Source organism: Euprymna scolopes, chromosome 20 (genome assembly GCF_053919585.1).
Source record: "Euprymna scolopes isolate OS-2025 chromosome 20, ASM5391958v1, whole genome shotgun sequence".
Classification (NCBI taxonomy): domain Eukaryota; kingdom Metazoa; phylum Mollusca; class Cephalopoda; order Sepiida; family Sepiolidae; genus Euprymna; species Euprymna scolopes.
The window spans coordinates 97,580,741-97,608,488 of record NC_136501.1 but is presented as its reverse complement, the minus strand read 5'-3'; the positions used below and the strand labels follow the sequence as shown (position 1 = coordinate 97,608,488).

The window sequence follows — 27,748 nt, the reverse complement described above, 5'->3', positions numbered from 1 at the left end:
TTTGACCAGTTAAAGATTGTTGAATTCCAAAGCTTTTATACATTCTTTACAATGTTTTAATTTCTTATGGCATATCTTTGCTTGACGACTTTTCAACAATGTTTGCGTGTTTGCACATAGCTTCATAGGCATGGGTGTACAACCAGCAATAATTCCGGCTTTGCCCAGAATAATATTCAACAGAAGTATTCGCTAGGCCCGTATTTTTATGTATCCCATACTGAAAATATAAACTTAAACTTTAAGGAGGATACGCGCCGCACGGAAGACTACCTGCTAGCTAAATGTAGTGTGGTACAAATTATCCTTATTTGAGAAAAATGTAGAAGCAACCAGCCCTAGACATACCACTGGTTTCAGAGACTAGACGGAGACATTCATCTCATGTTTAACTGCATGCTACGAAAACGTTCCTCTCATACCACTTTAGTGGCTCCTGCATACATCATGATGAATACATATATTTATACACTTTACACTACTTGTGGGGTCTTCTATTTCTGACCCCCTAGCTCGGGTCATAAGAACTAATACAGATCAAGAAAACTACGACGAAACCCGACAACAAAATGGACTAGTTTGTCTTAGACAGGGGTGCAGTCATGACATCATTAAGAGCATAATCGATGTGTGGGCGTAGGATTTTTTTTATTCGAAAGTGCAGGGCAATTTAACAAATCCATGGACGATATTTGTCATGGTGAGAAAGACTCATTTTGAAATGTATTTAATGTAGATATTTCCATATTCTATGATAACCTAATTTTTAATCTGAGTATATTTTAGAAATACATAAACAAAACATCCAGTCGAACATTAATCTTTATAACAAACCCAGGTAATAATGGTGTCCGTAAAAGTAGAACAAGCGTTTATAGGAATTGCAAAGAAAACACGAAACAAAATGCTAGTGAATAAGACGCCTTAATCAATTATTAACGATAGAAATAAAGATAAAACATAGTTTCCAAGAGAGATGAAGCCACACACACACACAAAATAAAATAAGAATCTTTGTCTACTAAAGTATAAGATGTGAACATGGTATTTTGCCATTGTCAATTTATTCATGAATAGGAAACTTACATGTCTAAAATAATTAGACAGGATTTATATAAAACTAGTTGAACTACCGGTTAAAAGTATGTTCAAAATGGAGGTATAGAATTGTCGGTCCAGTAAAGAAGACTGGATTTCTTTCCGTTTGATGGACAACGATTTTCTTTTTTGGGGTGCAACTATCTACTTGTTGGCTTGCTTTTGTACAAATCGCAATACCGATAAAGGATTAATTCATATATAACAATGACACAATGATTAATGACCGAGATCGGTGATGCGTCGTTGTACAACTCACGCTCTCTTCCATTCAAGGTTATATATACAGGTTCCTTATCAGCATCCTCAAAATGTACATACGGACGGTTTAATGCTTGAGCGCACAGCTCAACGAAGTTTCTGGCCACGGATATGGTTTTTAGTTGTGTTCCAACTAAGAGCCACACCATACCACCTCACACCTCTGAAGTCGGCTTTACAGTAATCACCAAATTGTACCTAGATGTGCTGAGGAACTGTGTAATCACTTGTTGCAATGAGGTGGCCGCTGACACACACCGAGTGTGGTAGCAGGTTCAGCGCCGGCCCACAAATCCAAAAAAAAATCCACTCTTCTGAAGGAGTGTTACGATTTTGGACCATTCTACTACTGGCTTCCTTTCCCTCGACCTGAATCCGGACTACTGTTGTCATATGTGGAGAACTTGAACTCCAAAACACCAAAGCCAACCTGATTGCCGACATTCGCCGAAAATTCGCTAAGCTCCCACCGCCGCTTGTAAAAAACATTCTCTCAGTTCCGACCACTTTCGAGGTGGTCATTAATGCCGAAACGGCTATATTGAACAGACTTCAGCTTCAGTATATACTCTAAATTGATTTTTTCAATAAAAGATGTAGCGTGTGTGGAAAGGTGACTAATTAACCATTAAATTCTGAATAAAAAAACTTATTATAAATGCGTCTATCTCATGGACGATTATATATATATATACCTATATATATATATATATATATATACCTATATATATATATTAATATATAGCAGTAAAAAATACTGGAATTTTGGTTAGTTTTCGATTTTCAGTCGTATGTTAATTGTTAAATAAACCGTAACGTTTTCAAAATGAATTATTCGTAATCCGTACCTACAATTGCGTCATATAATCTAGGTTGCTTTAACCGAATCCTACGTACTAGGTAGTCTCATGGAATTATCAAATTCACAAGCGGCTCCTTGTTTATTGTAAATTTCCACCATAGTAGATGACGACGTTAAGTTTTTGCGGTTCTTTCAGGGAGGTGTTTACGTCCTTCTTACATACAGCGGCTAGTTACTGATCAGTGTCAACGCTGTGTAACTTCACTCATACAGCGTCAAACCATATATCAACGTGATTGTGACATAAGTGTAGCAATTGTGTCCGTTACACTATAAGCAATGGACTAAGTTCCTGTCGATAACATTTGCAAAAATGTGAATTTGACATTTTCTTAAGTATTACAACACTACTTAACATCGATATCTTAAAGTGAAAACCCTTAGTAAGATAGCGAATTAATTTTTAACCAAAGTTGATCACGATTGCTCTAGTACGGGTCAATATCAAAGTGTAGGATCTGCTCTTCAGATGGTACACTACAATTTCTTTTTCTGTCAGTGGAGGAGAAATCCTTCACAACTGAGAAAATTTAAATTTTTGTTCTTATTTTCTACGTTCAACAATGACCCTGGTGTCTAACTGTCACGTGGGGAGGCATTGCAAATAGGAACTATGTTATGTCATGTCGATTGGAAATTATATAATAATGTGCATGTATCCATCATTGTAAATAATCTTTATTTAAAAATTTATCAATAGCATGTTTCGTCTGCCTGCTTCCCACCTGGCTACAACTTGGATGTGTTCAAGTCCAACGTTAACAAATTCCTAATGAACCGCCCCCTCAAATAAACAATTCATCAAATCTCCACGCTAACGTAATGTACTGGCAATAACGCTTATCCATGAGTAGCTTTCGGGCCTTGATAAGTGGTGAGCACTGTGTAAAAAATATGACTATTTTGTCTCATAGCTTACATAACTCGAACTGTAACTCAATATAATAAACAAGAGATGAACGTACGAATCAGGTAGCATATAAAAATGAATGCAAACATTAACTTTAATTCGCAGAAGCTGCCGATGAGATAAGATTAGAAATAAACCTAAAGAAAGCAGAATGTATGTCTACCGCTAAATCACGGCTTAACTTAAACATGACTATTAGGTGTAAAACCATTGAGCAACTTACTTACTCTAGTAATTACGACACGACATTGAAACACAGATCAGGCTGGGTTGAGTATCTTTCCCACAATACAACACCATCGTAAAATAAAAAAAGTAAGTGAATATAACTATTAAAGTTAAAATATATTTATTTTACTTCCTCCGAGTAGATGTAGGTGGCCTTAATTGTATCACCTGTACTAAACTCCTAAATAGCATTGATGTATTTCCAAATCATGTAATGCGTTTCACTAATTCCAACTAATTCCATATTTTTTAGTTGATCAATGTCAACGTATGTTTCGGCCATGTCAAACGATCAACAACTGGCCTTTCATAATAATGCTTTGGGGGTATATTAGAAATCAAAAGAGGAAGTTGTAGGCCAAGGAGCATGTGGAGAGAAAATGTTTTTGATTAAACGTCTCTCAACAGCTGGGTGTCCATCAATGAATATGCCCTGGATCCGTAGAAATAGCGAAATATAAGTCACGGAAGATTCAACTATGGATGATGTAAGGTTCTCCGCGTAATACAAAACAAATCATTTGCAAATCTGATAGTTTATGACGGAAAAAAATCAGAGATTATTATTATTATTATTATTATTATTATTATTATTATTATTATTATTATTATTATCATTAAAACTTCTTTAAACTAACTCATGAGTAAGCTTTATTTAAGTGACTTTACTCTCAGAGAAAGACGACCCTTACCAGTAAATACTTGACGGTAGGCATATCTTTTGTTGGCTCGTCTGTATCTCTTTTCGATTATGAGACAATGCAAGAACGTACATGATGAAATGGTAAAGGTAGTACACTTGAAATTATGGCAACACACATAGGAATACTAAAAGCGGGAGACGGCAATATTACTTGAAAACAAAATATAAAATGTTATACAGCATGCCCATAAAAACATAACCGATCCAAAAAAAATAAATAAAATACCTGATATCGTAACAGAAATGAAAGTCTACAAAATAGTAGATTGAATTGTTCCAGGGTAAATATCAAAGAGACTTAGGAGCGGAGCAAATACACAGGGCAAGATGTAAAACGAGTTATTGGATCTACTACAAGTCAAGATATCACCATTACTTGTATAAACATTAGGAACAATGGCGAAAATTGTAAAAATAAAATAGATATTGGAATCAAAAGAAGATACAACAGAAAGCAATAATCAAAACAGTTGAAATATTAATGAACTCCTTTCATGCGTCGATTATATATATATATATATATATATATATATATATATATATATATGGGTTTAAATAAAATACTAGGCGGAAGTTTCTCGAGAGCTCCTTCGGCTATCATCTCTTCAGGAGTAAATTGATAGCAATCTAAATAATATTGTAACGAAAATAAAGAGTTCTATTGCGAACTTTGAATTTTTTCTCCCGCTTTTTTGTTTGTTTTCTCCATCGTTGTGCCAACATTTTTAATCGTTTTTTAAACGTAAATAAATTTCATTAATGCCCCCGTACGTTGACACGTTAAATAAGTTCCCCAATAGAACTCTTTATTTTCGTTACAATATTATTTAGATTGCTATCGATTTACTCCTGAAGAGATGAAAGCCGAAAGAGCTCTCGAGAAACTTCCGCCTAGTATTTTATTTAAAACCATATACAAATTCTGTACCTCTAAACATATATATGTGTGTGGGGGGGGGTCCCAGGCGCGAGCTGGATTTATAGAGACAGCCACACAAGTTAAACACACAGGAAAGCTAAAATAAATAAGAAAACTGAAACAGTATACTTTAAGTCTCTCACATATGACATCATATACTGATACAACACGAAATAATTTAGGAGAGTCAAGGAGGATTGAAAGACCAAAGGAAGAAACAACCAGCCATTCACTAACTGAGAGCAAAGTGATTAATTACTTTGTGGGTTTAATGTCAGCGAAATTACAGTGAAGGACAATGGCCCGTGTCAACAAACATCAACGATAAACGGGTGTTGCGATAAGGGTTACTAATTGCAAAACGTTATCGAAAGAGCTGGAGAGTGTTGGACATTTGGGTTAACCATTTCTCACTCAGACTCAATTTAAGACCGCAGTTTGTTCTCAAAGATAGCTTTTTGATTATAGCCTGTATGAAAAGTTCTGGTAAATACTATTTATAATAATAATAATAATAATAATAATAATAATAATAATAATAATAATAATAATAATAATAATAACAATAATAATAATAGTAACAACAATAATAATAATAAAGCGTTACCTGGAACAAAGAACATTTAAGATGAATATTTATAAGTTCTCCAGTCCCTAATCAGCATCTTTTATTACCCAATCACCGCTTTCTTCCAAGCGAATTATGCCAAAAAACGGGAAGGTAAAGGGGGGTATAAGGTCTGAAGAAATAGTAGTTAATAGACCTCCGCTAGAAAAGTGCGAAGAGAAATCTGACCTAAAGGGAGCTTAGTGCCACTCAAATTTCAATGAAACCAAGTGTTGCTGCTAGCGAGATGTCGATGGTAAGCGACTGTAGCGATAGTACAAATTCATTTGTGAATTTTATCAAAAGATGTGGAGAGCACTGAGAAACTGGGAAGACTTGTTATCACTCAGTTTCCGGACGACACCACAGGCTGATCTGAAGGAGAGATGTCTTATGTCCTGTGTGAAAGGTCCTTTTGAGGCAATACTACTACTCTTACTAATAATAATAATGATAATAATAATAATAATTTTGATTTCGCTTATCAATGTCTCTCTGGAAAGGGATGGGATTCATTTCCAGAGGATATCCCTCAATCCCGGCTACAAACCAGGAGCTACAAGGAGCAATGGGTTTTCTAAGGATGTTGGTGGAACCTGCAATTGCAGAGGTCTGAAGGGCACCTTAAACATCGGGGGATTGTAGTTTTTTCAACTGTCCTTTCAGACGACCTGAAATTACTTCTAATGTACGAACTATTACCGGGATTATTTGTGATTTATACCCGTGTATACGCCTAATCTCCGATACCAATATTGCTCAACTTCCCGTTCTCCTCTCTCACATTCCTGTTCAGAAATCTACAACCTGTCAGGTTTTCTTAGACATCGTCAATGACGACCAAATCCGTACGATTATATTCCAATTTCTTGGCCGTTCTGACACTTTTGTCAAGCCATACCTCTACCTTGCCATACTCACTTGTTCTCACTTCAACAAGCACCTCCTCAAACAACTTTCCAGCACTCTTCACCCCCAATCCTCTTACACAGTTCTCATGCGATCCTGTCTTTTGCGGTACTCTCTCTGGGCCAGTCCACTACAACCTGCTGCAAGTTGCGCAATTGACTCTGAGGTCTTACCACAAATCTGGCATTCTGCAGCAACTTCCTCTCCTAGAACATTGTTTCTTAACAATCGTGTTCCTAATTCTTGCTCTTGTGCTGCACAAACAAAAGCTTCAGTACTCTTAGCCTGATACCCAGTTCTAAGCAATTGACATATTTCATCAGCCACTTCTGGTATATCCTGGAAGAACCTGCCATGTATTTTCTTCCTAGCCAGTTCCTCTGCCCTTTCTCAATCCATACGTTTCACATAAGCCTTGGTCTCACATACCCCCACTTCATTGGCCACAACCTTAGGAATCAATTCCTCACTTCCTACCACATGGTCCTTCAACGATATCTCCTCGGTTCTAACACCGTCTTCCTTTATTTTTGATACAGCCTTGCTTCTCTACTTCAAATGTGAAATATACCAAACATTGCTAAATCTTTCATCTTTTATTGGTTGTTGTTTTTCACAACGTTTCGGCCAACTATTCCTCTGGCATTCGTCAGGTGGTAACCGCGACGGATAGGAACTTCGAATCTCCTAACTTCATATTCAGCAATCACTTCCATCAAAGTTCCTATCCATCGCGGTTATCACCTGCCGAAGGCCATAGGAATAGTTGGACGAAACATCGTGAAAAACAACAACCAATAAAGATGAAAACAACAACTAATAAAGATGAGCATAATAGTCCGAAATAAAAAATAAATTAATATATATAATGCTCATCTCAAAATGAATTCCAATTAAGGAATAATATATATATATATACCAATCGATACGGAACCGACTATGGAATATCTGATAATGAATATATATGGATTTATAAGATTAAAGAATCCAACCTTGATAGCCTCTTCGGGCCCGTCGTGCAGGTGATAGAGACGTTGAAGCTCTACAGTTCCAGATGGACACTGTCTGAAGATAGCGGTCTCGATCCTACCCAAAGCGTGCCAGAGGTTTACTTTGCCAAAACGTGGTGAGAGGACAACAACTACGGATGCCAGTGATTGGTGAGAATGCAGTTAGGACATTCGAATTTACTATCCATCGCAGTTACCACCTGACGAATGCCAGAGGAATAGTTTGCTGAAACGTCGTGAAAAATAACAACCAATAAAAAAAAAACTTCCCGCACTGGGTCTCCAAACACTTACTGCCCATGCACTCACTGCTTTTGTTGGGTTTCCCCCATACAGTTTAGACTTTGCATTTAGTTTCACACTTCTAAGATACTCCTTCCTGATCGTCTCCTTTATTTCTCTCTTCGTGATTCCAACACCCTCCAACACTTCCAAATACTTATACCATGTATCTTCTATTTCTTTCGTGATTTCTTCATTGGGAAGCCCTATTCCATTCGAATGAACGTTTGCTTCTCTTTTCATCACCAGCACCGCATATTTGCTAATCCCAACTCTATCCCAATGTCTTATGAATATGCCCCCACGAGTTATACCAGTCTCTCCATTTCCTTTTCGTTTCTACCGAATATTTTCCAATCATCATAAACAGTGGATGGTTGAGGCGTCTGTCACCAGATCCAAAGATATCCCCCAGTTTTCTGTCTTCGAGAGGATGCTCAGTGGCATCATTATCATTATAAAAGGAAGTGGCAAGAAAAACTCCCCTTGAAATATTCTACGTTTAATGCAAACCTGTATCATATCTTTTGTTTGCTGTCAGCAACGTTTTCCATTGAGCCATACTTGTCTCCAAAAGCCCTACCACATTCTCAGCAACCTTCATTATCAATAGTGTTTCACGTATCCATGAATGAGTAACGATGTTATAAGCCTTTCTGTAATAGATCCATGCTTCGCTCAAATTCCTCCTTTTCTTTGAATCCTGCATTAATGATTTATCAATCAGTAGTTCCTCTTTGGAACCCCTCGAACTTTTCCAACACTCTTTCTGTCCGTCAGGAAAAAACACTATTACTCTCAAGATGTTCATATTTTTTCCCACAAAGATTCTAGTTAGAAGTTTCTACATTAGTGGTAGACATGTACTTGGTCTATAATTATTGGCATATGTTCCCTTTGCAAGATATTTCCTAATCAGTGACGTTCTTCCCTTCAGAAGTCAATCAGGGACATAGCCCGACGAAGACTCTTTGCCGGGCAGCAGCTATATGGGGATAAAGGTTTGGAACTGTTTAAAACCAGAACCAATCAATCAATCTGGGTCAGGTGCTTTCCAGCCTGTCATCCTTCGTATGCCAGCATTCACGTCATCAATGGTAATACCAACGTTTTCCATCTGCTGTCTTCTTGATAGCCTTTCTCTGACCTCTCCCAACCAGCTAGCTTTCTTATTATATCGCCCTTCGACGAACCAAATCCTCTATCTTTCATTTCTCACTTTTTCATCTATATTAACCCAGACAGTTCGCAATAAGGTATGACGCTGCATACAGAAACCTGTTAAATTCCGTAATCGATATGTTCTATCTTATGATGTTGTAAATTACTCGAACTATTTTAACCTTGCTTTTCACCTTCCGCCTATCACTATCTTCATGCTTGAAATATCTATAATCTCGTCTCTAAGTAGAACCTCTCTTAACTTCTGACGTACTTTTTTTTCTACAGTAGTCCATGTGCGAACTTCATTACAACTTCTCCATACATCTGCTCCTTTCACTGATTCCATGGTCTCAGTCAATGATCTCATCTTCCTTAGATACTTCAAACTCCTTCTCATCACTTCCCCTCACCATAAGATTCCATTCCTCCTCAGTTGTCCGCCCCCCCCCCCGTTATCGCTTACATTTCCCTTCTGCACTTCCACTCTCTCAGTGCTTTCATCAGAGCTAGTTACATCAATTTTACTTCCGTTATTCATTTCATTCCTAACAATCCATTTAAACTCTTCTCTTGCAATCACTCAAAGTATGTTGTTATTTTTAATTTGTTTTAACTGGGATACCCAACTCGCGAGAATTCTAGCTCCTCCACCTCCTCCTCTCGATTCTCTTTCTTCATTCACTTTTCGGATATATCCACCAGCTTAGGTACTCCCACTTCTTACAAAGCATTCGCACAGACTCTTCTTTCCTCATCCGTCCATGTTTTTTTGACATTTCCTGTTCGAATAACCTTTCTGGCAATTCTCACTCCCCCTATATCCAGCCACATCCTCAGAATTTGGAATAGTTGTATAATTTGTTGATCACTGGGACACATACCGGACGTGAAAACATCACAGGGTGTTCCAACCTCATTCACCTCGTTATTTTCAATATTTTTATTTGACATTCTCCCATAAATGGGGTGTGTGAATTCTAGTTAACACCACCACTGATAATTTTATCGAAACATCTCTAGGATCGTTCCCCACCAAGGTTTAACATCGCCAACCGAACTTTCTCCTCCACCACCACCAACTACAACAATAGGAATAAAATTTACAATGATAATAATTACTTTAATATGGGTATTATTATTATTATTATTATATTATATTATATAATAATAATAATAATAATAATAATAATAATAATAATAACAATAATAATAATGATGATGATGACACCACTAATAAAAACATAAAGTAAACAATTCATACAATGGAGCTAAAATTTGATGCATTTGTTCAGATGCAGTTTGAATGAACGTGATATTATCTCATCACATTGAAGAAATGGTATTATTAGAATGATTCATATGCTTAAACTGGATACGTCATCGCACATAATGACATGCAGCTGGTATCTCTTGATGTTCTGACATCTAAACAAACCAAAATAGCAAATATAACCGCCAAGACTTAAGGATTGAAAGATAAACATTGAAAGACGCATTCGAATGAATATGGTAAGAAATTCCAACTGATAACTTCAAAGCATACGATAATATAGCTTAATGTGCAGATGTGGAAATTGAAAGAGAAAAACGTTTTGAAATATATGAACAGAAATGCAATGAAAATGATTTAAAAAAAAACATTAATTTCTGTGTGATAGTATAATATATGCGACCACTAAAAATAGCTGTGGAAAGGAAAACCATAAAAAGATATCAATATAACGAACCTTAAAAGACCCAGAAGATTAATCATACACCCAATTACTTTCGTCATATTGGGTTACTCTATTGTAAGCAATAAGAATAATAAAAAATAACGATAAATATATGACTGATAATATTACTATTATTAATAGTAGCAGTATTATCCTTATTATAATTTCATAAATGCTATTAATAATTCGATGAAAAGACAGCAACCATCAAAAAGCCGTAATATTTACTACAATCCCCGGATGAGACAACTCCTCTGAAGAACGGACGCTTACCAACAACACGAGTGATCAAATGTACTTCAACAGAAATGGAGAAACCCCCTAGTTGAGCTAAGCACACCAAAATTATCATAATTTTATAAACTGGAATACCTTACGATATATATCACGTAATGCTTGTGAAATTTGCGAAATGTGAGTACATAAATAATTAAATATATAATAATTAAATAAATGATAATATACATACCGTTAAAATTATCACTGTACTTTTAGGGGAGACACTGCAAATAAAAACAAAAAAAGGTGAGAAAAAGCATCGTAATTAAACTTACTGTCGTCGAAGCATAATTGAAAATATATTAAAAAAGAAATAACACCTGGAGGGAGTAATGCAATAGTACCCATGTGTTAATATACATTCATACGTAAAACGTGTAATTATGTTTATTATTTCGTGTCAGTCTAACGATAGATGATAACTCACACGGTAATAATTATATCTGGAGCTAGATGTATTGGTGTCGATTCTAGCAATTGCCAGGAATACGGGGGTTTCCTTTGAAATCACTAATGCATATTCGGTACAATCTGATGCTTAATAGACAAGTTACTCTTTAATAATACGAGTTCTACATGAATAAAATACATATGTAAGCGTACTGTATACTCCTTCTAATTGTATCGTGTCCGTATATAAACCATTCGTTTTGTTGTTGGCCTATATTTACTTAATTTACGTTTAAAGCTAGTAGTTACATAATAATATAAAGCAATATAACACATTTAACGCAACAAAGATTACTATAAATCATCTGATTCCTCCTTCCTATATATATGTATAGCTGTATTCTTGCGTATGCGTATGTTTTTGTGTATATATTTATGTGTTTGTTTCGCTTTCGCACATGTATGCAATTGCATATATATATATATATATATATATATACACACATATATATATACATATATATACACATAGTATACATTATATATATATACACATATATATATATACATACATATACACATACATATATACATACATATATATATCTACATATATACATATATATATACATACATATACATATATATATACATATATATATACATACATATACACATACATATATATATACATATATATATACATATATATACATATATATATACATATACATATATATACAGACATATATATACATGTATACATACATATATACATACATATATATAACTGGCTGCTTCCGTCTTTTGCAAAATATGGATACCTATGAAAGAATGCCTGCGTTTGAAATTTTATAGCTCTCTAACCTCACCTCTTCTATGTCGAGATTGAACTGTAAATACAGATGAACTGGACACCTGCCGGCATAAGCGGAGATCACACAATTCACCTTAAATTCCCAAATGACCACAGTAATTAACAAGGTTCAATTTTGGTTTACTTCGATTACCTTATTAGAACTGGTCTGTCAACGAGATTGAACCATATAATTATATATATATATATGTGTGTGTGTGTGTGTGTGTGTGTGTGTGTGCGTTTGTATATAATTTTTCGACAAACTTGATTTATTGTACATCTATACAATGACACCTATATACATTCTTACAACGAATAGATAATTGGTGCTTTCTGCCGCATCAACTTTCAGTAAATCATGGCCCTCAAAACATCGCCAAAATTGTTTGTTTCGAGCTGGGAAATTAGTTTTTAACAGGACAGATCGGAGAACTTGTATTGTTGCTTGCGCGTTTGCTTTATAGTGTTTGTGTAACGTTTATCAGTAAGGTTGTAATATTCTTGAAATTTCCCTAATTAATTTATGGATTAAAAACAACAAAAAAAAACAACAAAAAACAAATTTATTGGAATTACTAAAGATGCAGACCAAAAAGAAACATAAAAATCGCATCAAATAAAACCGCGACAAGGCTGGGTATTATTGCATATAAATATATTATATATGTTGTATATACACACACATTATATATATATATATATATATATATATATATATATACATATATACATATACACATAATAACCAGACATTTCAAATGTATATAATACGTATTTAGTTTATTCAAACTCAACCGGCGCTTCTAAGGAACAAGAATACAAGATAGAATCATTGCACAAGGGTGGACTTGAGTTTAGATCTTGTAATACCAACTGTTCCAAGCTACGGAAATTTCTAAAAGACGACAATGCATTAACGACTCATAATTGTGTATGGGGAGGTGCTCTGGGTTACAGATATTACCCAAGGTCCGATTGCATCAGCCTTGCTTAAAGTATTTTTACCCTAACTTAGAATGGTAACGACACATCCTCTCAGAATCTTCCAGTGCACTTGGTCCATTACGATTTTTGTCCCAGTCTGTATTCAGAGTCGAATTTGTGTAGGGAAATGTTGAATGCTGGGTTGGATTGGGATGAACCTATTCCAAAAAAATTACAAGAAAGATGGCAAGTTACCGCATTATTCCTTTAAATGACATGTACTGAATAAAGAGTCCTCTAAAAAATCATATGCGTTTTCGGTATATGCGGTTCAGAGGGTACATCTTCTGATATTTGCTAAGGCAAATGTAGCACATTTAAGCCAAAAAATCTGTCAACGCTAGAGCTGTTGGCTTTTGTTTGCGATTAAATGCCTAATCAGGAAGTGGAATTTGAGAGTTTGTATCTGACTGTGACTTTATTAACGTTACCCGACCAACGAGGTGCTAATTCTTACCACGCCATTGGTCGGAACGACAATTGTTGCAAACTTTGCTTAATAACCGATTACCAGGAAGTCCCCACATAGCCTAGATACCACGACTTTACACCTAGCTTAAGAAATTGCATTGTAGCAACGAGAGTCTGGAATGTAATGAGCGAAAGTAAACCATTGGATGCTGACACCGATTTAATAAGAACAGTATTCTAAGCAAATATATGCACAACTGTTCCAGAACTTTTTTCTGAATTAGAATTTACGTATATGACGATTTCAAACGCTTTGGGAAAGATTACAAATAAAAAAAAAACTTAATTCGTGTTTCATGACTTTAACGACAACCAAATAACCGCCGTTCTGAAATGTCAAAATCACGTCTTTTACACATAACGGAATGCCTGTTTCTCGTCCGATTGTCACTTGCAGTTCTTGTTGCGACAACGGATGATGTTCTGCGCAGTAGTCTTACGCCCATACGCTCCACGACACTTCCCGAAACCAGAGTTGTATCAAAAACATGTCACGCTGACTGTTTTGTGGTCAGCGACGGTATCATTATTTATAGTTTTTTCATGTTAGGGAAATCATTACAGTGGATAAGTTCTGTAAAATAGTGGATAAAATACTATATACTCTTCGATAAGAATCCTATCATTTAGCTAGTAAGCAGTTGCACATAGAGATTTACATAGATATTTCTAAGACACTTTTTTCTCATTGGAATCTGTTTTGTAAAGGATATTATATAACGTTGCGATCACCACAGTTTTGTATTATGTCACAAAAGATTCCACGAGTTTTTGGAGTAGACGTAGTCGCGAGACGATCTACGTGCGGATGGTTTAAATAAAAATCTAGAATTACAGAAGGCTCTTGTAAAATCACTCCTATTTTTCTTTATTTTTGTTCAACGTAGCTATTCTAATTTTTTTCTTCCTCTAATTTCCTTTGTATCTCGTGTTTTTCGAGTGTTTATTAGGTCACGGTGACCGCTACAATGTAAGGTACAACCAATTGAAATCAGATTACTGCCATCAATATTGGATCGCCATTCTTCAAAGTGCAGTTAGAAGCGCAGGGAGATCTTGCAATCTCATTATTTTCTACTTGCTTTATTTCCAGCTTACAAATTATCGGTGACGTGCCTAACAATACATTAAAATGTATGCATGCCTATGCAAGATAATTCGCCCTTAACATTTAATAAAATATCTAATACGAATTATGAATATATAACTAAATTTGTATTAAAGGTAGATAATCATTACAGGTCGCGGGTTAGGAAGAATGCAGTTTTATTTTTTTTATTATATATTAAATAATGAGTAAGCATTTTAATTGAAACTATCTATATTTTATTCGCCTCTCTTTAGTAAGTCTGTAGCTGTACCTTTGTTCCACCAAAAATTAAGGTCAAAGTATTTTTTAAAACCTTTTAATCTGAGATATTTACCGTTAAAATATAGTCCAGCATCCCGGACTTATCTATTAGAATAACTTTCATTTTTCAATATCATTATAATATATTGTCATTGTTTTAGTTGTGTAAGTATTTTAACTATTAGCAGTTATACATTGAAAAGTTTCTAAATACCGAGAATTCGAAAGAAACACAACAATAAAGATCATTTACTCCCAAGAGTTACTGGATTAAAAGTGTCGATTAAAGAAGAGTTGAGCTTTTTTTAGATGTAAGATGATTGCTTATACTACTTCGCTTGATTGAACTATTTTCTCATCCTGGGTGCTATTTGCGCCATTTAGATCAGTGTACTGTTCGACCTTCGTCATGCACGTTAATAGTTACTTTGGAAAAGGAAGTAGAAAAAGTTGTCACCGTGCATGTTTTTGTATTCTTGAGGTTGTTGTTTTTTTGTTTTTTCTTTGCTTTCGTATGTGTAAAAATAATTGGTAAACAAAAAAGAGTGGCAACTCTCATGAAGTTCGACAGGGAATTAACTCTCTTTTTATCATTGACATTATAAATGTTTCTACAATTGGAGGTTCCCAAATTCTGTTAATTTCTATGCTTGGTATTCCTAATAATTTTTCTTTAGAATAGATATTCTCATTTAAAAGGGTGCTTATATTTGCTTACTAGAACAAGTAACACTAATTTTCGGTAAGTGAAAAACAGTCATTCTTTTTTTTTTTTAATAAAGCCGAGGTTTTGTTAAAACTGTTCATAGATTGAACATTTTATTTGCAAGTATAAATTAAAAAGAAATAAAAAAGAACGTTACGCTGTTTTTTTTTAATACAAAAATAAGTAACCTAAATCCTATATATAAAACTCTCCCTTTTTATGCAAATAAGATTTTCAGCGGGAATTAAAAAAAAAGAATACAGCTGTTCCTTTTTGAAAAAGACAAAATAGTCCATTTTAAGCTGACCTAATTTTGCACACGTGCCGTAGTTTCTTTGTTCACGATTAATTCACTGCAAACTGAATCTTTTAAATTGTTTAATATTTTCTCCTGGAATTTTGAATATTTTTTATTTTGCTTCTCAAGCGGTCGTTGGAAATAATAGTTTATTTTTATGAACTGGAAAACTGAATTATTCAATATTTTTGTTTTATGTCTCAAGTTTGGATTTTTTGCTTTACTGCCTGTGATTAGAAGTGGACACTTTAATTTTGTTAAAACGTTTACAATCTTGTTTTGCTAGCAGGCAAATCATCTATTTGTGTGTCAGTAAATTTAACACTAGAAAAAATTAAACAAAAAATTTGTTTTATGTTTGTTCGAAAATAACATGTCTGCGTGGGAAGATACGCTTTGTTATTGCTGAACTTACCAAAGCAGTAAAACCACAAGTGACCATTTGTTTGCCCAGTAAACGTTTCATGCTAGCAGAGAAAGAGTTTTCCTCAAAAAGTTTAAAAATAACACCTCATTCTAGGATGTGATAACGACAAAGAAGAGAGTCGTTTATATTTCGTGCAAGGACCATAACAATCATAAACGTCACTAAAACCAATTATGAATATATCGCGCATATGACACGCGACACACCATTGTTAGAGGAAACACCGATCGACACTATTTCGATACATTAAATCTCGGACATTCCCAAATAGCACATGAACTAAAACGGTCAGTCCGAAAATGAAAGGTAACCGTTCCTAAACGAAAGATATATAAACAGCTGTTTTGAACAAAAAAGACTCTGAGGGGGTGTTTGGAATGCACCTCTACTCCCGGGAATAATGAACTATACTATGACGTCACGTTCACGAGAAACGAGAACAGGTTTACGAAAGGAGTCAAAGACAGACATGAGAAAAGTATGGTCGTGGCCAATCCAAAGATATTGCACAATTACCCCTTTTCTATTTTTGTTAATAGATATTTATTTAATTGTTACAGTGTATTTGGGCTCATAGATTTTAAATGTCTGAGGGATGTGCACTCGCCTGACAAGACGTTGCAATCATATATATATATATATATATATATATATATATATATATATATATATGTGTGTGTGTGTGTGTGTGTTTGGTAAGATACATCCAGATGAAAGAAAACCAAACCAGTAAAAACAATAATGCATCCCAAGGCACCAAAACTAAGGTATACGTGTCAGGACACTTCATATAGATATGTAGGGTAATTTGTTCATACTTTATTGGTTTGAAAATATAGGTTGTTTTCTACCAATCTATATATCTAGAAAAGTGTAATTGTTAGTGTGTGTGTGTGTGTGTGTTGATGCATATCCCTACCACACAATTCTGCCAAGTTTCAGTCTACAGACTACAGATTTCACTAAAAGAGTATTTAGATTCGCGAAAATCTTTGTAATTGGGTTTCGGCAAGAAATTAGGCTGTCAAGGGGGAAACAGTTCAACAATGTAGCCTTTGAAAACTATCACGCCCCTCCGACATTTCTGAATCGAAACAGTTGAAATTTTACATTTTATTAAATTTTATTTGAGCCTAAAACAATAAATGTAAAGGGGTCAAACCCCGCCAAATAACAGACAGCACGCCCCAAAAAAGGTTGTTATAAAGTGTTTATTTTACGTTATATAATTATAGAAAAATGTTCGCTCACTTATGGAGTGTTGTTACTATATATATATATATATATATATATATATATATATATATATATATATATATATATATATATATAGAGAGAGAGAGAGAGAGAGAGAGAGAGAGGAAACTATTCGGTTACTGGAATGTAAAACGTTTTTTTTTATCATTTCAGCATACTAAAACGCCTCTAACAATGGTAATTTTACAATAATTTTGGAGTGCAAAATGATGATGTACCTTTACCAAGAATTCAACCAGAATCATTTATTTTCCTAGGTTTACATACGAATTAAAAACTTATATTTGCGCAAAGCATCTGGTCTTGATGGAGAGGATACTAAAACCTTCTGTACGGTTTCAAATGCTCTAAAATAACAGCAAGGGGAGGCTTGATTCCAACTATTCACCATGTTCTACATCCTTTCTTTTGTTTTTATACATAAAGTAAATTTCACAGGGTATAAAGATTATTTGATACTGGATATATTCATAATCATACTCAACTTTCAATATTTGCAAAAGATGGGGAGATATTTCACGAACCCTATTTGGAATCAAGTCTCCCTTTTCTGTTATTTCAGATACTTTGGAAAACATAACATTAAGTTTAAGTCTCCCCTTTATTTCGACAAGTATGTTGGGGGAATATATCAGTTTTCAACATTCTAGGAAAATAAAAATAGCTACAAATTTCAACACACGAAAATGAATTCTCTTGCTTCCACATTTAAGCATTATGCTTATGTAAGCAATACTACCGGTTATCTATCTATCTATATATATATATATATATATATATATATATTTATATATGTATATATATATATATATATATATATATATTTATAAAAGTGAACGTGTCTGTATCTGTGTGTGTACATTTTACTGCACAATAACTTAATTTTTAATCTTCGGACTAAATTTGATATACATGGTATTGAGATTTGGGAAAATGTATGTAGTGGGTTCTCGGCCAACAATGTGGCTGTTAAGGGGTCAAAGTTCAACGATTTGACCTTTGAGAACTCTACCAAACTCCTCCGACAATTTGGGCTCTAAACATTTAAAATTTTAGATATAGGTTCCTTGGACATGTATCTTACTTAATAACTCGATTTAAGCCCGAAACAATAAAATTGAAGGAGGTCATAATAGGGGTCAAAGTTAAAAGAAATGACCGTTTTTGTTTTTGTTTACGCCTCCAAACACACGGGCAACGCCGGGCACGCATGCTAGTATATCCATGAACGTTAAATTGTGTGTATAAGTTCGTACATTTCCTTACTAAACTACTAAACTACTGACAATTTTCAGTCTATAACGCGAGATTTGACATAAAGGATATTGAGATTTGGTATGATCATTTTAATTCGTTTCAGCAAGAAATATGGCTGTCAAGTGGACACAGCTAAGTGTTTTGACATTTGAAAATCTACCAAACTCATTCGCAAATTCTGGGTCTGAAATTTTAAATTTTAGATGTGGGTTACATTTAGATGAGTCAAACTTTTAAATATATCAACATATACACAAAGACTTATGAACAGTCCATAGGGCCCTAGCAAAGCCGAAGTGCTAGTTGTTTAATAAAAACAATTCGCTTATACTTTATTCCGTTTACAGCATTTCTCCGGCACACCAGTAATTTTTCTACGGCACATGTATCTTAAGTTATTGTCTTTTACAGTTATATAATGATAGCATTTAGTTTATGTCGTTCAATTCAAAAGAAAAAAAAATCGTTATTTTTATTCTTATAAAACGAAGCCATTACCATTCTTCAAATTAAAAATATATTAAAAGATAATATAATCACAAAGTAAAAAATTCGACTACGAATAAAATAATGCCATTTATCTAACGCTAAATGCATCAGGTCTATCAAAATATTAAATTCTATTATAGGAGGCTATTTGCATACAATGGAAAGCTCGACGAAAAGAAACAGAGAGAAATAGTTTTTTTTTCGAAAAATCTCCGATTTATGGAAAGTTAATCACCAGCCGGAAATTTTCTTCCGCTTTCTGTAAACAAGTAATAGTCAATTAATGATAAATGTATTCGGCCATTTTATTTCATATTATCAGAAGTTTTTCAGTACATGTTGTGTTGTTCTAAGGTCTGCTTTTAAGACTGTATCTTCACTATGATAAGATATAATTGGATATGTATATGTTGTCAGGATTACATCTATACAGGAATCCCATTGCCGGAGTGTAGGTCATGGTTTGTTTTCGTGAAATTCTGCGTTCATGAATAATATCCTCTGGCAAACTGCGGTTTAACAGTATCGTCTGTGCAAACATGATCAATTTCTGTCTTACGGGTACCGTTTAATGTATGTTATTTTAACTTTACTATTAATTATTATGTACTTGCAGGGTGCCTGAAATTATTTTATCGGGAGTATCTGGATAGGCCCACGTTTCGTGAGGTGTATTAAACACCTCCGGAGGGGGTGAAGACAGGTGTAAAAAAAGTTGTAGCGTCGTGAGGTTACCTGGGTTGAGTAAGGAACCTCAGGGGGGATTTAAAACAAATTAATTAGTAGTAGCGTGGGAGGAAGGCGAAAAAAACTAGGAAACTTCGGTGGAGAGTGAAAAAATATGGAAATAGGCTGACAGCCTCGAACCTGTATCACGAAGAAGGAAAATAAATAATGACATGTTTGACGATATATTTAAATTAAGCCAAGACAATTCAACCGATACGATAACTTGCAGAATTAGCGATGCAAAAAAAAAAAAAAAAAAAAAAAAAAAAAACGCCCTCTACTTGTAAAAAATAACTACCGAGTTTAGGGTGAAGAATATATTTGTTTGGGGCAATTTTTCAATATTCGTCGTCCCAGGGGTCGAGCTCTAAAACTATTCCAACAACGTAAGGATCCGTCGCCTCTGTCGAAAGATTTTTTTAGAGACGTACACACGCACGTATACACACCCTGTATTTTATATATAAGAAAGGGGGTGTAATAAGGAGGCAATACAACCATAAAAAATAGACGCTGCCTGGGTGTAGAGGGGTGTGAAAAATATCTAAAAAAGTTTAAGCGAACGGAAAAATAATTCATTTTTTTTGTAAAACGAAAAAATATCCCATTACGTAAGCATCGAACTAAGAAAAAAAAACGACAGACAGGCTCCAACCTGTAACGCACAGAAGGTTAAAAAGACAAACTTCTTAATTCCCGCGGTCACCATGGCACATGACTATACATCGTTGCCGTTTAAATTAAAGCTATTCATTGCACGCGCGTATGATGACGTTTAAAAGTTGTCGGCACAAAAACTGACCTCACCTTGTACAAAACTGTCCACTTGAGGGTTAAGGAATAAATGGTTTGGGCCATTTTTTCGAGATTTGTCGCCTAAGCCATCCGGCTATAAGACGATACCGATCTTGTGTCGAGAGTTTTTGCGTGGCATACAAGTATAAACACAAATAGTTTGCCTTTTATATATATAGATTAACCTGGGTGCCCACTGTTGTCCGGCTCTTCTGTGTGATTATTTATCAATTTAAAACAGAAAAGTAATAATGGGCAGACAGGATCGAACGCATGGCGTGAAGGCCAAAAAAAGGAAAATGAAAATATGACGGCTTACTTCTACTCGACGACGCGACAGAAAGTCTAAAACGTTTAAATTTAACGTAGTCAATCCAAAATAAAAGCAATGCTTTTAAAGTTCTCACGAAATCAAATTAGACACAAGGTCTATTTAAATTTGGAAACACCAGCTCCTCAAAAAAGGGGTACTCTGGAAATATCTAAGCGAATAGTAATTGTCTCAGTGTGAGGGGATTCCCCTACATTGGCCAAGGACCAATTACAAAACTGATACTACCTGGCCCGGAGGTCAATCATTTGCGTTCGAAGTTTCGCTTTATTTATACGAAACAGATAACGCTGGAGACGAAGGCACGATGGGATTTCTTTTTTAACTCTATCAAAAAAAAAGAAAGAAAGAAAAGAAAGGGTGTGTGTTTGCGAGTGCAAGACATGCTGATCTGGGGAGTATGCGAAGACTTTTCGTGAAATCTAACAGATTCGAAGATTTCGATGCAAAATGCCTTTGTCGGATATACACCAACGTTCGCGCTTATTTTGCATTTTATATTTTAAAAATATTCTGCCTTGTTGACTAATTTGGCGAAAATAAAATTTAAAAATAGCAGTGAAAAAACTGTTCATCTAATTCCGCCTGTGTTTGTTTACAATATGACGTTATTTGTATTGACGATAAATGCCTCGAATACGTCTATTTTGAGTAAGTTTAGTTTTAAAGTATGCAATTGAGGCGATTTTAAATGGTAGTTCTTTTATTGTAAATTAAACTTTTGAATAAGAAAAACTGAGGTTTTTCGTAATTGAAGGCCCGTAATAATGAAGAGGGTAGTTTGCTGTTTCACCGATTGTAAAATATTCTGGGTCGTCATCACATCATGGCCGGGGTGTATTTTCTGTAATTACCTCGTATTAATTTTAGTTACTTTTTTCTTACATTAGTAATTTTGTACTGTGATATTGAGCGGTTGTTTGAGTACTTGGAAAAATCAATTGTAAAATTGTATTCTCTTGAAGGTTGAAGGTTGAATCCTCAGTGCGGGCGATCGAAAAATACACTTGCGAATTACTTAGGACCTCTATCCAGTCATCGCTAACGGCACAATGGCAAGTTACTCCTTAAAATATGTAAAACGCCCCGCTCGAAATTCCGTAGAAATTCCCGAGTTCGAAAAGATACACGTGAAGATGGTCGGGGGTTACATCGTCCAAAACATTATGAAAATCACACTCAAGATGAGAACAGTCATCCGATGAATAACAATGCAAATAACGAATCCTCTTCTCAAAAATTCTGAAAGGTCAAGAGTTTTCATGTTGCTTTCTTCAAATATGATTTTTCGTGTGCAAATCATGTACGTATATTTGGATAGCAACAACCCATCTAGATCGTAGACTCAGAAATTACACTAAATAATTAAATACTCATTTTAAGAAATGTGTGAGGTTATAGTGTGAATAATTCAGTCAAATATGTGTCGTACAATAAGCATCAGTTTTTTTTCCTCATTAAAGTTAAACGACGCTAAACGCAATCAGTCAAAACTTGCTTACTATTTTTAACTGCATATCTAAATACAGCAACAATATTTTGGAAGAAGTTAAAAAATCGTATAACAAGGCAAATGGATACATACAACCGATAAACATTTCTGTATTTCTTATTGTCTATTGATAACACCGTCAACACCCTCTAATGTTTCTTGCTGAACCAGGCAAAACAAGGCTTTTGAGAGTCGTACAAACGCACAGACACACACTTTGTCGTTTATATATAAGACTAGTAGGTGTACCCGGCGTTTAAAGCAAACAGCAACAAAAAGTAAACAGCAATAAAAAAATATATATTTATTGCTATAGCTTTTGTCCGTAAGGAAGAATTGTATCGTTAGAAAAACCTTGAAGGAGGAAATATAACGCGCTTTTGATGTGCAGAAAAAGGTTGTGTAATACCTAACAACTTCAAACATTTTCAGTACTGCTTGAATCCAATAAATAGACAATCTGTACGAATAGAATCACTACTGATACAATCATAAAGTTCACACATAACTGGTATTAAACAGTCCCGCATTCCTTTACTGACATGACTATGCGATGCTAAACTTCGCTTAATTAACAGCAGTGGAAAATGTTTATTTTCCCCCTGTGAATTGATATAAAGAATGACGTTACTGAATATCCAAATATGGTATTGTGTTGTAATTCTTGTAATGTGATATTGCTTAGAAGTAAATTCAGCCAAAGCTTTTTGAAGAGAGTAAGATGAAATATTGAAATGTGCCTTATGATAATGATCAAGAAATTATTACAGAAATCTAAAGTATAGTATGCTTGCGAAATTATTATATTCTATTGTTACAGGAAAAAGGGGGTGCTCCGTTTTTCTGTAAATAAGAACATTATATAAGTGGAAAATGATATTAGGATAAACCGAGACTCGAACTTTGTAAGCAAGGTTCGGAATAGATTCAGAAGTTGGAATGTTAGAATTCAGCTATATTTTTTTATATTGCAAAGTAAATTCAAGTATTCGTTCTTTTATGAAAACTCAGGTGTTTATTACTGTACACATAGATTCGAAAAAGTTGTCAAAAACAAATATATAACAAATAAATGTTATCAAAGGCAAGATAAGTTACTTTTCTACCAAACTGGATATATTTATTCATATATATTTGTTTATGAAAGCCATACAGTGTTTACCGATGTATTCGAAAATTCAAGATGTCGTCTCACACCCTCTTTAACACCGTAAGTATGGAAAAAAGTGTTATAAATAAAAAAAAAACTATACAAAATACTATGAAAACCCGGCCGAATACATGTCAAGCTATGTCAGGATAACATATATTGAGCGAGTTTTTCACACTATTTTATCCGGTTTTTTATTTATAACATCTTTTCTCCACACTCACCGCGTTAAAGAGAGAATAAGACGCCATCTTGAATGTTCCAATACATCGGTAAACACTGTATGTTTTTTCGAGCTGAATAAACATGTTACATTGAATGAAAACACGAAAAATATATCCAGTTTGGTAGAAAAGCAACTTATCTTGCCTTTGATAGCATTTATTTGTTACATATTTGTTTTTTGACAACTTTTTCGTATCTATATGTACAGTAATACAAACCCGAAAACTCAATTCAAACATAGGTTAGTTGAGAATTCTTTGTTGTCGAAAGGTTGTTTGGAGAACGTGTGCTTAGCTACGTGAGTTTGTCACGTTTTGGAACCACACATTTGACATCATAGCAACACGGGAATTCTCAATAATACGTGATAGGATTAGCAGATTAAAAAAGTCGGAGTCGACAGTCGTGCAGCGGAGGCATAACAGTTGAGTCTGATAGTCAGAGAGAGAGAGAGAGAGAGAGAGAGAAGTTCTTCGGAAGCGAAAGAAAGAATATTGAACTACGCAGATCCTTAATTTGAATTCCTGACGTCATCATCGTTTCGACCGGTCAAATGAAATAAAGGAGAGCATCGATATTTGTAACTGTTTGTCTCCGTATCGGCATTCAACCATTGAAGGTAATGTGGAAATCATTTTAATATGTACTTTGTACATCACCCTTTCAAGTAATCTGTCCTCCTGCATAGTTAATGCCTCTCCCCTATGATGTAAAAAACAGTAATACGCATTCCTTCAATAATGAATTCTTATCATCTTTCTCACTCTTTTATAAATATATTCCCTCATCGTTGCCTCTGTTTTACACACACACACACACACACACACACAAACACACACACACACACACATATATAAGATCCCCAATATGCGCCACTATACAACACTATGATAAACTAATAATGCCTATGATTTGATACCTTTGGGAAAAAAAAATCACAAAAATATTTCACTGCCATAAAGCCAATTGCGCGTCATTCCATGCGTCGTCTTTCGCTGAAGCCTATATCTAAGTATGATACGGATGAAGGCAGAGGCTTGGAAAATTTTTAGCAAAAATTAGTGCAAACTTGTAAAATAATTGGATTCATTGTAATTATTGCTGTATTATCATGTAGAAATATTATAAAAACATCTATTTTTTTACTATCTCAGAAATCGTTTTTTTTTACTTCCCCAAAACGAAAATCGGGAAGAATTGGACATAATGTTATTTCTATATATTTTGATATAAACAAAGCTATATTTAAAAATCTTTTAAAACGAAATAATTGATCAATTTCCTTAAATTTTAAAGTATTTTTTAAGGAAAATGCTTAAATATATATGAACTGAAATGGAAGAATATACATAAAAATTCTCATATATTTCCCCCTCTAACGCCATATTAAAAGACAATTGATCAGAATTTAACAAATGAAAGTTCCTTTGAATGGTAATGACATGAACAATTTAGTAAGGCGATGCAATATTTCTCTCTCAAGATACCAGATTAAAAGGATACTCCAGAGCCTTTTTAGCACCTTTTTACAGCCATAAAATGGTGATATCTGATATTTCCGCAAAAGGTATGGTCTTTATGAAGAGGATGTTAAAACTTAATGTTATGGTTTCAAATGAGGGGGGATTGATTAAAAATAATTGATATATGTTATATCTCCCCCATTTGTGTTTCTATACAGGAAGTTAATATCAGTGTGTATGAAAATCATATATATATATATATATATATATGTATATATGTAAGCAAAAACAGATCTCTATAATCAAAAATAAAATACGAGTTCTTTAAATTATAGATCTTCATACACCTACAATAATACAATGGAGTTTCTGTTGTAGACCACATGGGCAAGTGGTTTTGAAATTATATCAGTTGGCTGCCATTTCCTGCTCTTTAATATAAGTATTAAACGAGCTTTGCATTAGATTAATTCGTATAACTGGCATTACCACACAAGATGTAGTTACCTTAAAGTAGGCGCTGCTCATATAATCCAAAAAACTGTTTCCCTGTAATTCAAGTCTAGAGTATTGAAGCTAAATAGCATTGCATGTCCACGAATAAACTTTCAGACATGAAGCGACATTCTAGCTCAATTTTCTTGATTTACGTTCATTTCTAACTGCGATCACTCGCATTTTCTCGCAAAACTTAGCGTTTTATGAAATAAAAATAATACTTTACATACTTGAGGCTATTTCTTTTCTCTCTTGATTTATTTAAATAGCGGCTTGAATCCTCGAGCAACGTTCTGTCTTGTTAAAGACGTAAAAATACATCGGTTTACATCTTATTTGGAGACATACGTAAATCTACACAAACTCACAACATAACCAGTAATGAGTCAAGGAATTATTTTTTTATAATTTTTATATATTATTTTAATGTCTGTCGCGAAGAAATACTATTTTTATCATCAAGCGAATCGTTGCAGTTTTATAGTCAGCTAAATGTCTGCCGGCGTAACAGACACTTCTGAAATTAATTACTGAAGATAAAAAAAAACAACTCATTTGTCAATATTTTTGTGAGTATTCGGGTAACATACCGCCTGGACGAAAGCGGCGGATATCAGAGACGACATCAAAGACTTAATTGCGTTTTTATTTGCTTCCAACACGAATCAATTTCTTTACGAATATTGCTTTCGCTCTCTCTCTCTCGAGAGAGAGAATGAATACCCCCTCTGAAATTAAGCTTGTAATTGTAATGCAAGCGATGCGTAATCCCAAACTAAACTTCTTTCGAAAACATCCTTTGTGTTTAAATTGGCGAAGTCCAGGGTGACCGATAAGCGGAAAGCTTATACAAGATTCCTATATGTTTGTCAGCATTTTGTGAATGTAAAGAATGATAAAGAAATGCTCTGGATGATAGTCGATCCATTTATTGTGCGACCTTGACGGAAAATACCGCATCCTTACTAAAATATTTATGCCATTAGCTTCCCAACGAACCTTTATTTGTTAAAGTCTTTTCTATAGTCGCTGAGATTAGATCTTCTAAAATTGCCAAAAAGAGGTGTATATATATATATATATATATAAGACAACCGCAGCCAAATTAAATCTTGAAATGCTCAAATCTCAAGTTCAGAGACGAAACTACATAAGCGAAAAGCCTTTACAACACCCTATATACTTACACCTAGCCAATTTACTACTAGCCAATATCGTTGCATACGGTATACGTTTTTTGTAATAAGTCTCCAAACACAATGCAAAGCACCTATTCAGCATCTTAACCCATATATATTTCCAGTTGCTGTATGAAATTTATTAATATATCAAAACAAAATACATATGAATTGTAACATGCATGCGTTTTCGTTATATAATCATTCATCTTCTTGAATGCTTAAGCAATCATTGACTGTTAATAGTTATTACTGTTTATATTTTATCATGGTTGGCGGTCTAATCTAATTAAAATACATTTATATCTCATTTGCTGTGGGCGGTTTTGGCCGGATTTTAAATACGCTTAAGTGTGGTATTTTAATTCGTCATGATTTCTTATATATTATTGTAAAGTCGTTATTTAAAAAGTATAACAAAAGTATTTGGAGGCTATCAGCTAGAAACGAA

At 34.3% G+C, this 27,748-nt stretch overlaps 1 long non-coding RNA gene across 2 annotated transcripts in view; it reads right to left on the bottom strand.

Annotated features, from left to right (window-relative positions):
• The window catches only part of LOC145241551 (uncharacterized), a 1,723,551-nt gene that overhangs the window by 360,688 nt on the left and 1,335,115 nt on the right, over positions 1-27,748 (bottom strand). For both annotated transcript variants that reach the window (XR_013862573.1, XR_013862574.1), the window contains exon 6: positions 11,138-11,171. This is a non-coding gene — a long non-coding RNA (uncharacterized LOC145241551). The remainder of the gene's footprint in view (positions 1-11,137; positions 11,172-27,748) is intronic.